The sequence below is a fragment of the Aethalodelphis obliquidens genome, unplaced genomic scaffold, assembly GCF_003676395.1.
Source record: "Aethalodelphis obliquidens isolate GAN/ISIS:26980383/991018 unplaced genomic scaffold, ASM367639v1 scaffold15, whole genome shotgun sequence".
Classification (NCBI taxonomy): domain Eukaryota; kingdom Metazoa; phylum Chordata; class Mammalia; order Artiodactyla; family Delphinidae; genus Aethalodelphis; species Aethalodelphis obliquidens.
In genome coordinates, this window is record NW_020837959.1 from 9509853 (window position 1) to 9522127 (window position 12275).

Below are 12275 nucleotides of genomic sequence, written 5' to 3' on the forward strand. Positions count from 1 at the left end.
CAAGTTGCACATCTTTCACGATTGAAGCAAAAAAACATGGGATTCTAAACAATTATTTTATGCTCTGACAATTTGTCTCAGTCAGCTCAGGCAGCCATAACAAAATATCGTAGACTGGGTGGCATAAACAACAGAAATTTACTTCTTACCAGTCTGAAGGCTGGAAGTCTGAGACCAGGATGCACCTTAGGTCTGGTTACCCCTCTCCCTGGCATGCAGATGTCTGTCTTCTCTCTGTGTGCTTATGGGATGGGTTGGGGGGAAGAGAGAGAGAGAGAGTGGGGAGAGAGGGAGAGAAAGCTCTCTGGTCTCTTCTTATAAGGACACTAATCCCATCATGAGAACCCCACGCCTCACAACCTGGTCTAAACCAAATCAACTTTTAAAGGCCCCACCTCCTAATGCCATCACATTGGGGGGTTAGAGCTTCAATATATGAATGGCAGGGGCTGAGGGAGTGGACATAAACATTCAATCCATAGCAGAGTTGTTGGAGTCATTTGAAAAAATTTAATTTTTTCTTAAAGTTTTAAGGGCCAGGTACATTTAAGAGAGTTCTAGACACTTTTACCCAGGTCCTAAGAGGAAAGTCTTTCAGTGTGTAATGGGATGGTGGTTGTGCTCTTTTGGAAGCCAAATCTACTTATTTTTAATCTGTCTTTTGGTGTGGTTTCACTTTTTAATGGGCCAGCTGTATAATGGGGATCTCATAGCCAGGAAAGAGTGCATCACCCCTGTCTACCCAGGAGGGAAACTGGTTCAAACCCAGCCCATCTACCTTCACACATCAGACAGAGTGGCTGATAAATCCTATTCCCACCCTGGCCTTCGGTCCTAGCAGCTCCTGGATAGTGTTATGCAGGATGGCATAATGAACTCTGGGATAAGTGTTTGAATTTCAGAAAGAACATGTGAAGAACCTGCACTGAGTGAGGAATATGTTCTAGATATATGAACTAAACCACAAGGCTACAGCCTTTGGACTGAATATAATACTGAAATTGGGCTGAAAGAAGCATAAATAGTTGGTATTTTTAAAGAGTGCATTTTGCAAATAAATCCCTAAATTTTATTCTTATATATTTAGTATGCCCTCATAGTAAATCTCCAGCATTGTATTGATAGTTAGATGGGCGTTCTTCTTTTGGCCAATGATACAGTTTTCTGGTTCATAAAAATTTAGAAGCCAACAGAGGTAAAGCATTTTAATTTGCTGTCTCTCTTATACTTCCCTGGCTTTGGAACCAATCTTACATCCTTCCCCCTGTCTCAAAAGTGCAAAGATTATGCCAGTGACTTTCAGGCATGAGCAGGAAATCACAGGTGTGGTATGGGAGATGAGATACGTTATAGATTTAGTAACCTGCAAGCTCCCAGCTGGGGCAGGACTGGCATGCATGGCTGGTTAGAGCCTGTTGCTCTTTCTTTTAGGGGCTGAGTGTGCCCACGTCTTGGATGGAGAGTGGCCAGCATTCAAGAGTTAGTCTGTCCTTGCACTGGACATCTCCAAGCCTTTAAAATCATGTTGCTAAATCAAATCGCCTCCTGACCATTTTAAATGCAGCAGTTGTGCCTAAACTCCACCTGCTGCATTATATTAAAGTAGATTTATCTTTTTTTCACTGTGACTTACAGTAGCTTCACCTAATGTAGGGGACAATATCTCTTTGAGCAAGGAAGTCTCCTTCTAAAGCATGTGGGCTTAAGAAGCCCAGTTGTAGGAGGGAATTGCCCTGGAGGGTGGTAAGCTCCCACAAAGGCAGTAATCTTACTGTAGCTCTACTGTTTATTTGCACATTGATCTCCCAAGGATTTAAGCTCCTGGAAAACAGGAAGCACATCTTTTTATCTTCATGTCTCCAGGGCCTGGAGCAATGCCTGCTTGGTAGGAAACCCTTTATAAATATTTACTAATGGACCAAAGTATGTGCCCTTTTGAATTCATAGGTGACACGTCATATTTGTATTAGGATGTAGAGCCATAATAGAGAATTAAGCTGTTTTCTCATTGTTCTTTTCCCTGATTTCGTCTGCTTTTGTCGGCAGTGTTCATTCTTCCTCATGACTTCCCTTTCTATACAAGCTTAATTTGGTCTATTTTCTTCTTTTTCTCAAACGATGATTGAATTCAGCATCATTGTAGCACTAATGGTTAGATAATGAAAATGTTGCCTTTGAACTATAATCAAAAAATGTTAACATGGTCCCTATAGTTTAGATTGAAATTGGTAACTATTTCCTGATATTATGTATCTATGTAGATACACAAACTAGTGTTTTAGATTATTTTGAAAGTTCTTATGGAAACAAAAGATAATATTTCACCAAAATGAGGAAATTAATTTTATTAGGCACATGTGATCATCTCTTTCTGCATGCAGCTAAATTTAGAACATAATTAGGTACCTAATTGTGTATTTAAATTTGGCCAGTGTACTCTCTATATAAGTAATCATGGTTAATTTAAAAGGAGCATGTTTCCTTTTCTTACTAGTCCAAATTATCATGCAATACATTGAATTTCAAGCATTTATAAAATTTTATTTATAAGTAGCTTCATGTCTCATTAAAATTTAATATTGATGATGTTGAAAAACTCAATTTTAAAAACTATATTAAGAGCCAGAGTCATTAGGTAGAAAAAATTACAAAGAGCCCCTATTGTAAGATTGCGGAGTAAAGAGACCTTTTCATCTCTAAAATCATCCAAACGTCAAGGATACTGAGAAACAGAAATGCAGTGTCCATATTTAAGGACTCTGAAAAGCTTATAACTGTAAACCCCAATATCAGAGGGCCAGGTGTCTAACAGAAAACTTCCCGAAAAGACTCTGGCTACTGAGGACCTCAGAGCCGAAAGAAGACTGGTGTTCTACAACAACCAGTGTTCATCGTTCATTCAGTTTAAAAATTCAACAATAAAAATTAAATTATAGAAAATAAAAATAAAATGAAATAAAATGACCAGTGTTCCCACAGAAGCAGAATAGTCCTCTCTTCGAGTCAGGGCATCACTGTGTAGCTGACGGTAGGAGTTTTCTGGAATTCCATGTGGCATCACAGAGGAGAGGCCCTTATTCTGCAGGCAGCTGGGAGAGAGAGAGCTGTGGGCACCCTGAGACGGCTGATCAGCATAGACTGGGATGAGGGAAAGACTCCAGCTTTGCAAATCTGGCTCTACCTTACGATGACCTCACCGATTCTCAAGCATCATTCTCAGGCCAATTAAATCGAAACCTTACAGTGATTGAAGGCACAGATGGCTCTAAAAAGTTCTCCGGGTGATTCTAGCGTGCATGCAGAGTGTGAACCACTGAAGCAACACCGATACACACCCAACTTGTGAAAATCTTCACTTCTACCCCACAGCATAACTTCACCCTTCCCTACGTGAAACAGGACAAATATCTGGTGCTGTCAAAATCAGTGTCAAAGGTGAAGGATAATAAAAAAGAATCAGGACCATTTCTATAAAAATGTGCCTTTCAGTGTATTTAAAATTGAAAAAAAAATACTCAAGATATATATAACTCAAAAGAATTGCAGAAAAAGAAGACTTAAATATACACATTGAAAGGGTACAAATTGACTCAGTAAATTGACAGAGAACAGTCAACGCTTAGGCCTATCTTAGTAAAGATGCTAGAATTCAAAGCTAAAGAAAGCATCCATTGGGTATCTTGAAAAAAAAGAAAAGATCAAGTCAGTTCTAAGGCAGACCGTCAGAGGGGCCTGAAACTTCATGTCAATATTCAGCTCTCAGATATAATGGCACAATGCTTACAGGGTCCTTAGGGAAAGAATGTGTCAAACCCTTTTTGATTATTTTTGAAGAGGCAAGAATTCCGAGACTTCATTTTACATGAAGCCTTCTTGAAGCCATTCAGCCAATCAAGAATAACTGGTCATGGGCCTGGTCCCTAGTATGTATTCACTGTAAGAGCAAAGCTAATACAACTGTAGGATTTACAGACTATGGTGTAAATATTACAAACTGTGATTGTGTGGAACAGAGGACAAGATCAACAGGGGAGGTAGGGTGATGATGTGGATGTTTCTACTTAGCAGTAAAAAACAAGTATCATTTTATACAATATATGAATCCAGCAATGGAGGCATAAGGATACCTGCCATGAAAATGCATTACAAAGTCAAAAACGACTTTAGAAAAAATTCAAACTTCAAATAATGGCCTTGGGGTTTGGATCATGGCTGTACTGTGTACTAGCGTGGTGACCTTGGGAAAGTAATGAACCTCTCTTGCCTCGATTTCCTCATCTGTGAAATGGGTGAGTGATAGACCTACCTTACAGGGTTGTCAGAAGCAACTGAGAAACTACACATAGAATAGTGTCTGGCACAGCACAGACACACGATGAGCTAGAAATTAGAGATACGGTGGCAAAATAGGAATACATCACTGTTATCTGAGAATAAGTGACCACTTTAACAAAGAAGGGTAGGATATAGATGCTTTGAGATTAGCACCTCGATGTCTGATATTATTCCCTTTTCTTTGAGCCAGTTTGTCCCTCAGGTTGTTCAGGATCTTACAGCAAAGGAGAAGAGTGGAGGGGATGGGAACAAGGTGTTCTTAACTTTGCATTATTCTGCCATTAACTAATATCTCAAATTTTACTTCATTCTAATCAGTGTATAGAGGGCCAATATTTGGGGTTGTTTAGTCTTTTTTAAAAATTTATTTTATTGAAGTGTAGTTGATTTACAATGTTGTGGTAATTTCTGCTGTATAGCAAAGTGATTCAGTTATACATATATATACATTCTTTGTCAGGTTTTTTCCATTATGGTTTATCACAGGATATTGGATATAGTTCCCTGTGCTCTACAGTAGGCCCTTGTTGTTTATCCATTCTATATATAATAGTTTGTATCTGCTAATCCCAAACTCCCAATCCATCCCTCCCACTTGGCAGCCACAAGTCTGTTTTCTCTGTCTGTGAATCTGTTTCTGCATTGTGGATAAGTTCATTTGTGTCATATTTTAGATTCCACATATAAATGATATCATATGGTATTTGTCTTTCTGACTGACTTCACTTAATATGATAGTCTCTAGGTCCATCCATGTTGCTGCAAACGGCATTATTTCATTCTTTTTTATGGCTGAGTAGTATTCCATTGTATATATATACCACATCTCTGTATCCATTCCTCTGTCGATGGACACTTAGGTTGCTTCCATGTCCTGGATATTGTGAATAGTGCTCCTATGAGCATCGGGGTGCATGTATCTTTTTGAATTAGAGTTTTGTCCAGATATATGCCCTGGAGTGGGATTGCTGGATCATATGGCAACTCTATTTTTAGTTTTTTGAGGAACCATAAGTGTTTTCCATAGTGGCTGCACCACTTTACATTCTGGTGGTGTTTAGTCTTTGTTAATCAATTATTCCTCTCTTGCCACTCTGAAAATTATCCTCACTCCGGTGTTTTACCTGTCTCTTATCCCTATTTAGCCTGCACCATGGAATTTTTACAGTTTCATTAAGGCTCAGATATGTAATTTTATTTATCCCTATGCATTTGAACTTGTGGGCCCCAGATTCCAGCCACATGTGTCTTTAGCAGCCTTTCAACAGATGCTCCTTCCACAGCCCTAAGCGGGGCATCTGGCAGGGCACTGAGAAGAAGCCACGGCTGCACCGCTTCCTGGACTGCTTCCAGCACTCAGTGGAAGCTCAGTCTTCTGTCCTCCCCTAAATCCCTGGGTCAAAGGGTGACTGAGATGCTGGCTGCTTCTCTGTCCCTCTCTTCCATTTACAGACCTCTGCATCATCGTTTCAGGGGAACCTTTCCTGTGGCTCATTCTTCAGGACCTCAACGCACACATCCGCTCTAAGACGTTAGCCTGTGTACCTGAGACACCCCTCACCCCCACGGTCCAGGCCTACTGAGGAATAGACGTTATTGAAAGGACATATTTGAAGATCACAGAATCTGTTTAGCAGACACTCAGATTCTGTGATTGAAGCGAGTGTGTGTGGATGTAGGTAGTAAGCATGCAGTGTAAAGGTCTGGGGACAGAGGACACCCAAAAAACCCATGCTGTAGAGGTAAAACCAAACAAATCGTATCCACTTGGTCTATTTAGAAAATGTGTCTACTTCTGCTTTCTGAGTATTTACCCTCCTTGCAGCCTGTCTCTTCCTGTGTCTTACCACACGCTCATCAACATGCAGGACGTACAACCCGAGACACTGCAGTTTTCTGTGACGGCACTAAACGTGGAATTAGAGGAGCTTTGAGCTGGAAAAGATGAGGCAGTCCCGTGGCTCACTGACACAGTTTTCCAGGTGGAGAAACTGAGCATCAGAGCCAGACTGGTCAGAATTCCAGAGAACTCCACACCAGTCAGGGCTAAACTCCCTCCTCATGATTCGCAGACTCACCCCATAACTTACTGTCTCCCTCAGACCTTTTTACATTTCAGATCAGTGTTTAATTCAGAAGGAAACTCAAAAAATACCTTGCAAAGCTTAGCTGTATTCTTAATTTTGTAGTAGGAGGTTAGCGTCACTCACCTTTGGTAAAATGCTGGTGGAGAGGACAGCTATGCAAACAGATGTGATGTGCCAGTTAGAACAAAAAGCAACAACAAGATCCATCACGTGTGGGAAGGGAATCACAGCCCAAGAAACTGGCAATTTTCTTGTCACGATATTTCAAAAGAGGGTAAGAAATTGGGTACAGAAGATGAATACAAAGCTATTCAGGTGGTGGTTTTTAACTCTCCATTCATTGTACAGTCAGGTAGAAAACAAAACATGTTTCCTTTCGATAGAACAATCCAATGAATGTCATTTAATGATAAAATTCACCCTGGGAGGTCGCTTAGGAAATAAATAGCTATCAGGCATTTTTTGGTTGTTTGCCTTCAGAATCATAAGAACAAAAAAGAAAAGCTCAATTTTTAAAATGTCAGAATGAACTAAACCTGATTGAAACAATTTATATCAGAAAAAGGAAGCCCATAAGTAAGATCAACCTATAAACAGGGCATTTGGAAGATAGCTAATCAAAAAGACATTTAAATTATACATGCGGGCTTCCCTGGTGGCGCAGTAGTTGAGAGTCTGCCTGCCGATGCAGGGGACACGGGTTCATGCCCCAGTCCGGGAAGATCCCACATGCCGTGGAGCAGTTGGGCCCGTGAGCCATGGCCGCTGAGCCTGCGCGTCCGGAGCCTGTGCTCCGCAACGGGAGAGACCACAGCAGTGAGAGGCCTGCGTACCACCAAAAAAAAAAAAATTATACATGCTTTTAATGCTACATGGACCATATAGAGTGGACTATTTTCCTTATTCTATCTACACCGTAATCAAAGATAAAGCCAGGAAATAACAAACACCATGTTCTTATGGTGACTCATTGTCCAGCAGACAGTCTTTATTATTATAATTACTGTCATTACTTATGACAACTACTGCTATCATTTATCGATTGTTTATTATGTATCTGGCATCAGGCAAAAGGTTTTCCATCCCTTGTGTTTTTTAATTCTCAAAATAAATCCGTAAGGTATCATTATTCCCAACTGGTAAGTGACAAGAAAGAGATGAGAAAGAATTGATTTGCCCACAGTCACACACAGGCCACAGTTGGGAGCCAAGGCCTACTGCCCCGTGTGCCAAGGTCAAAGCCTGTGTTTTCTGTCTGCAAACTCTGCCTTATCTGTGAGGTCAGCCAAGAGTGACCGCCATTCCCTGTGGCTTGTCAGGATGGCTGGTCCATTGTAGAGTCTCATGATGGTGGGAGAGGAGACATGTTCTCCAATGTAATAATCCACCAGACATCCTGCCTTCTCATCCTGAAGTCTTGAGGACACAGGGGTGAGTGTGAAGAAGGGTCATGTCCACTGCAAACCGAGGGCCACTCGGGGCTGCTCTCTGCCTTTGAATCTAGCCCCTTGCAAGGGAGTTGGTGTGTGATCTGTGTTCATTATGTGGACGAATTTCAACGTAAAAAGAATATACCCGGAGATTATCATACTAAGTGAAGTAAGGCAGAAGAGAAAGACAAATATCATATGTGGAATCTACAAAAAACAAAAGGAACTTATTTACAAAACAGAAACAGACTCACAGATTTAGAGAATGAACTTATGGTTACCAGATGGGAAGAATGCAGTAGGCCTTGGCTCCCAACTGTGGCTTGTGTGTGTGACTGTGGGCGAATCAGTTCTTTCTCATCTCTTTCTTGTCACTTACCAATTGGGAATAATGATACCTTACGGATTTATTTTGAGAATTAAAAAACACAAGGGATGGAAAACCTTTTGCCTGATGCCAGATACATAATAAACAATCGATAAGAATGGGGGGAGAGATGGATTGGGAGTTTGGGATTGACATGTACACACTGCTATTTAAAATAGATAACCCACAAGGACCTACTGTATAGCACAGGGAACTCAGCTCAATTCTCTGTAATAACCTAAATGGGGAAAGAATTTGAAAAAGAACAGATATCTATACACGTGTATGTATAACTGAATCACTTTGCTGTATACCTGAAACTAACACAACATTGTTAATCAACTATACTCCAATAAAAGATAAAAAATTTAAAAACAAAACAAAAAACAAACAAAAAGAATATACCTGGGCAGCAATGCAGTTTTACGAGATACTTATCGAGCTATGGACATTTGGTCAAGGATTAGAGGCAATAGCAGCAAAAATGAGTAAATATGCTGTTGATACAAAGTGAGATTGTAGGCACATTGACTAGAGATGTGGGAGAAAACTTTGAAAGTAACAAAATATGTTATCTGGTACATTGCAGTCAGGTTCATACTTATTTGAACTAAATTCAAAATTCTACTGTGATACATCTATTTACTATTTGTAATCTACACCTACATGCGTCAACTTCTCCTGTGTATTTGAACTTAACTTTCTCTTTCTGAGATATGAGTATTTAAGTTTGCTTTTTTTTCTTGTGATGAGAGCTCTTAGGATTTACCCTCTTAACAACTTTCATATATAACATACAGTAGTGTTCATTATATTTACCCGTAGTACTTATTTACCTTATAAGTAGAAATTTATACCTTTTGACCACCTTCATCCAATTCTCTCTCCCTCTAACCCTGCCTTTGGTAACCACAAATCTGGTCTCTTCTGCTATGAGTTTGTTTGTTGGTTGGTTGGTTGGTTTTTGAAGTATAATTGCCCTACAACACTATGTTAGTTCCTGTTATACAACATAGTGATGCAATATTTCTATATGTTTCAAAATAATCACCGCGATAAATCGAGTTACCATCTGTCACCAGACAAAGATATTACATAGTTATTGACTATGTTCCCCACCCTGTACATTTCATACCCATGACTCACTATTTGGTAGCTGTTAAGTTTGCCTTCTAAATACTGCAAATTAACCAACAGTTTTATTTAAGTTGATTTTGAAAATGCATATTAGTTAATTTCTTTATTAGACAGATTAGTAAAGAATATTTAACTTATTTGTCCTCTTTATAAAAAAATAATAAAAACCATAAAGCTCTTCTTAAAATAAAAAAACCCTCCTAGGGCTTCCCTGGTGGCACGGTGGTTGAGAGTCCGCCTGCTGATGCAGGGGACACGGGTTCGTGCCCCGGTCCGGGAAGATCCCACATGCCGCGGAGTGGCTGGGCCCGTGAGCCATGGCCGCTGGGCCTGCACGTCCGGAGCCTGTGCTCCGCAACGGGAGAGGCCACAACAGTGAGAGGCCCGCGTACCGCAAAAAAACAAACAAACAAAATTTTAAAAGCCCTCCTAAAAATATGAGGTAGAAAAACCACAGATCATCAGTGTCACAGAAGTCCAAATGTGAGTCTTGAATGCAAATACAAACTTAAGGGATGACTTATAATTTTTGTAATTTTTTTTCTGGCAACAATAAATTAATTGGGCCTTTCAAGAAAATGAAAAAATTAGAGTAGACTGCAGCCTGCTAGATTCTTATACAGATACTCCCAAGTCACTTCTGAAGAAGACTACTATGGAAACTGAAATTTGGGACTAGCATTTTTCTCCAAGGGGTAATATATTTTAGCTGTTACTTACTTTTGTGGTATTTTCCTCATTTAACTTTGGGTAGTATTGGCTACAAGATATAAACTCAGCTCCTTGTGTGAGTCATAAATCAGGTTTATTAAATATTGATGAGAAATAACATCAGTGGTTATTTTCACCCCTGGTGGTGTTCGGTGCTTGGAATTACCCCTGTATTTTCCTGCAGGAGGATTGACAGTGAATCCACCTACACAGTCTAATGTTTCAGTTTTAGGATTTGCTTTACTTTAAAATTCCTTCCTATGTTTTTGTCTACTGGCATGCTATTATTTTTATAATTTGTCTCTTATTACATCTGATATTAAATGACATAAAATGTGGTGAAAGGAAATTACTTTTATTCAGATCATAATAGAATGTAAATTGAACTGCCTTGATGCTGCTGCTAAAAATTGATGCCTCAGATTTAAATGATGTTAAACCATATTTCATGTGGCTGGATGTGATATCAGATGAAAACATTACAAATGAATAGAAAATAGAAAATTATTCTGTGTCTATAACTATGATTTATTACAGAATGTACATTTTTATTGCAGTTGCAAAAAAGACACAGTAAAGACTAATCTATAAATTATGTAATTGAAATTTATGATACTTCATGAAAAAGCACCAAAGGGTCATTTTCTCTGCATTAATCTTTATGTTTTGCATTGCTACTGGAATTATTTACTGATTTTTATGAAAACACATGTAGAAGATAAAACTAGGGTACTAGAATTCAACCAAAAGTGCTTACTTTAATCTGTGATCATTCTCTACTTGATCTCTGAAGGAATTCCTTTATCATGAGACAGGGAAAACAGTGTATTTTTGTTAAATAGAGGATAAAATCCAGAAGCTTCAATAAGAGAAATAGTTATGAGAGTGTTTGGTCAAATACCAATGTTTTATCCCTGGGTTCAGTCATCATAAATGCCCTCAGGTTACATGCAAAAGTGTGTGCTCGAGGTTTTCTAAAGGAACTAAGTCTTAGGGTTTCATTAGATTCTGACAATGTCACAGACTAATTTAAACTAAAATTAGATATGCAGATAAATATTCAGAATATTAGGAAAAAAGGGGGTGTAAAGATAGAAATTGCAGGCATGATTTTTAAAAAAGATATACACTGTCTAGTATGTAGCAGATAGGTGTTCAGAAGTTCTTGCTGAATGGATTAGAAAAGGCAGCTGCTAGAGTGACTTTTCATTGGACAGTGAAAGAAGGAATTTTGAAAGTGGATTTCTGAGGGCATGAAGTGATGATTTTTTTCACATGATACATAGAAGACACTACTCATTGGAAATATCTAGTGGTTTCCAAGAAATCAGCATGCTTATAGTTATATGTTAAGTATTTGTAGATTATAAAAATAATGCTTCAATTTGTGACCACCTAGAGGGGTGGGATAGGGAGGGTGGGAGGGAGACGCAAGAGGGAGGGGATATGGGGATATATGTATACATATAGCTGATTCACTTTGTTATACAGCAGAAACTAACACAACATTGTAAAGCAATTATACTCCAATAAAGATGTGAAAAAAATAAATACAAGAGAAATTTAAAAATAAGAAATTAAAAAATAATTTGAGAAATTAAAAAATCTCAAATAACATGAGATTTAATGAAAGTAATAAATTCTGCCATATATAATTCCCTCCCTTTCTCTCTTTCCTTTCTTCCTTCCTTCTTTCATCTTCATGTTTCATGATATTTAATAAAACACCTGTAACCATTTCCCTACCAATAGACACCTAAGTGATTTTCAGTGTGTTACTACAAGTAATTCTGTGTTGAATATACACACTCACACACACACATGTCCTGTGCATGTGTGTGAGTATTCTTTTTTTTTATAAAGTGAATGGTTTTTTTTAAATTAATTAATTTTAATTTTGACTGCACTGGGTCTTTATTGCTGCTCGCGGGCTTTCTCTAGTTGCAGCGAGCGGGGGCTACTCTTAGTTGCGGTGCGCGGGCTTCTCATTGTGGTGGCTTCTCTTGTTACGGAGCACGGGCTCTAGCTGCACACACTTCAGTAACTGTGGCACGTGGGCTCAGTAGTTGTGGTGCGGGCTCTAGAACACAGGCTCAGTAGTTGTGATGCATACACTTAGTTGCTCCACGGCATGTGGGATCTTCCTGGATCAGGGCTCGAACCTGTGTCCCCTGCATTGGCAGGCAGATTCTTAACCACTGTGCCACC

General features: G+C 39.1%; 1 protein-coding gene across 1 annotated transcript in view; it reads left to right on the plus strand.

Annotated features, from left to right (window-relative positions):
• The window catches only part of NALCN (sodium leak channel, non-selective), a 282164-nt gene that overhangs the window by 25405 nt on the left and 244484 nt on the right, over positions 1–12275 (plus strand). The gene's annotated exons all lie outside the window — the stretch shown is intronic.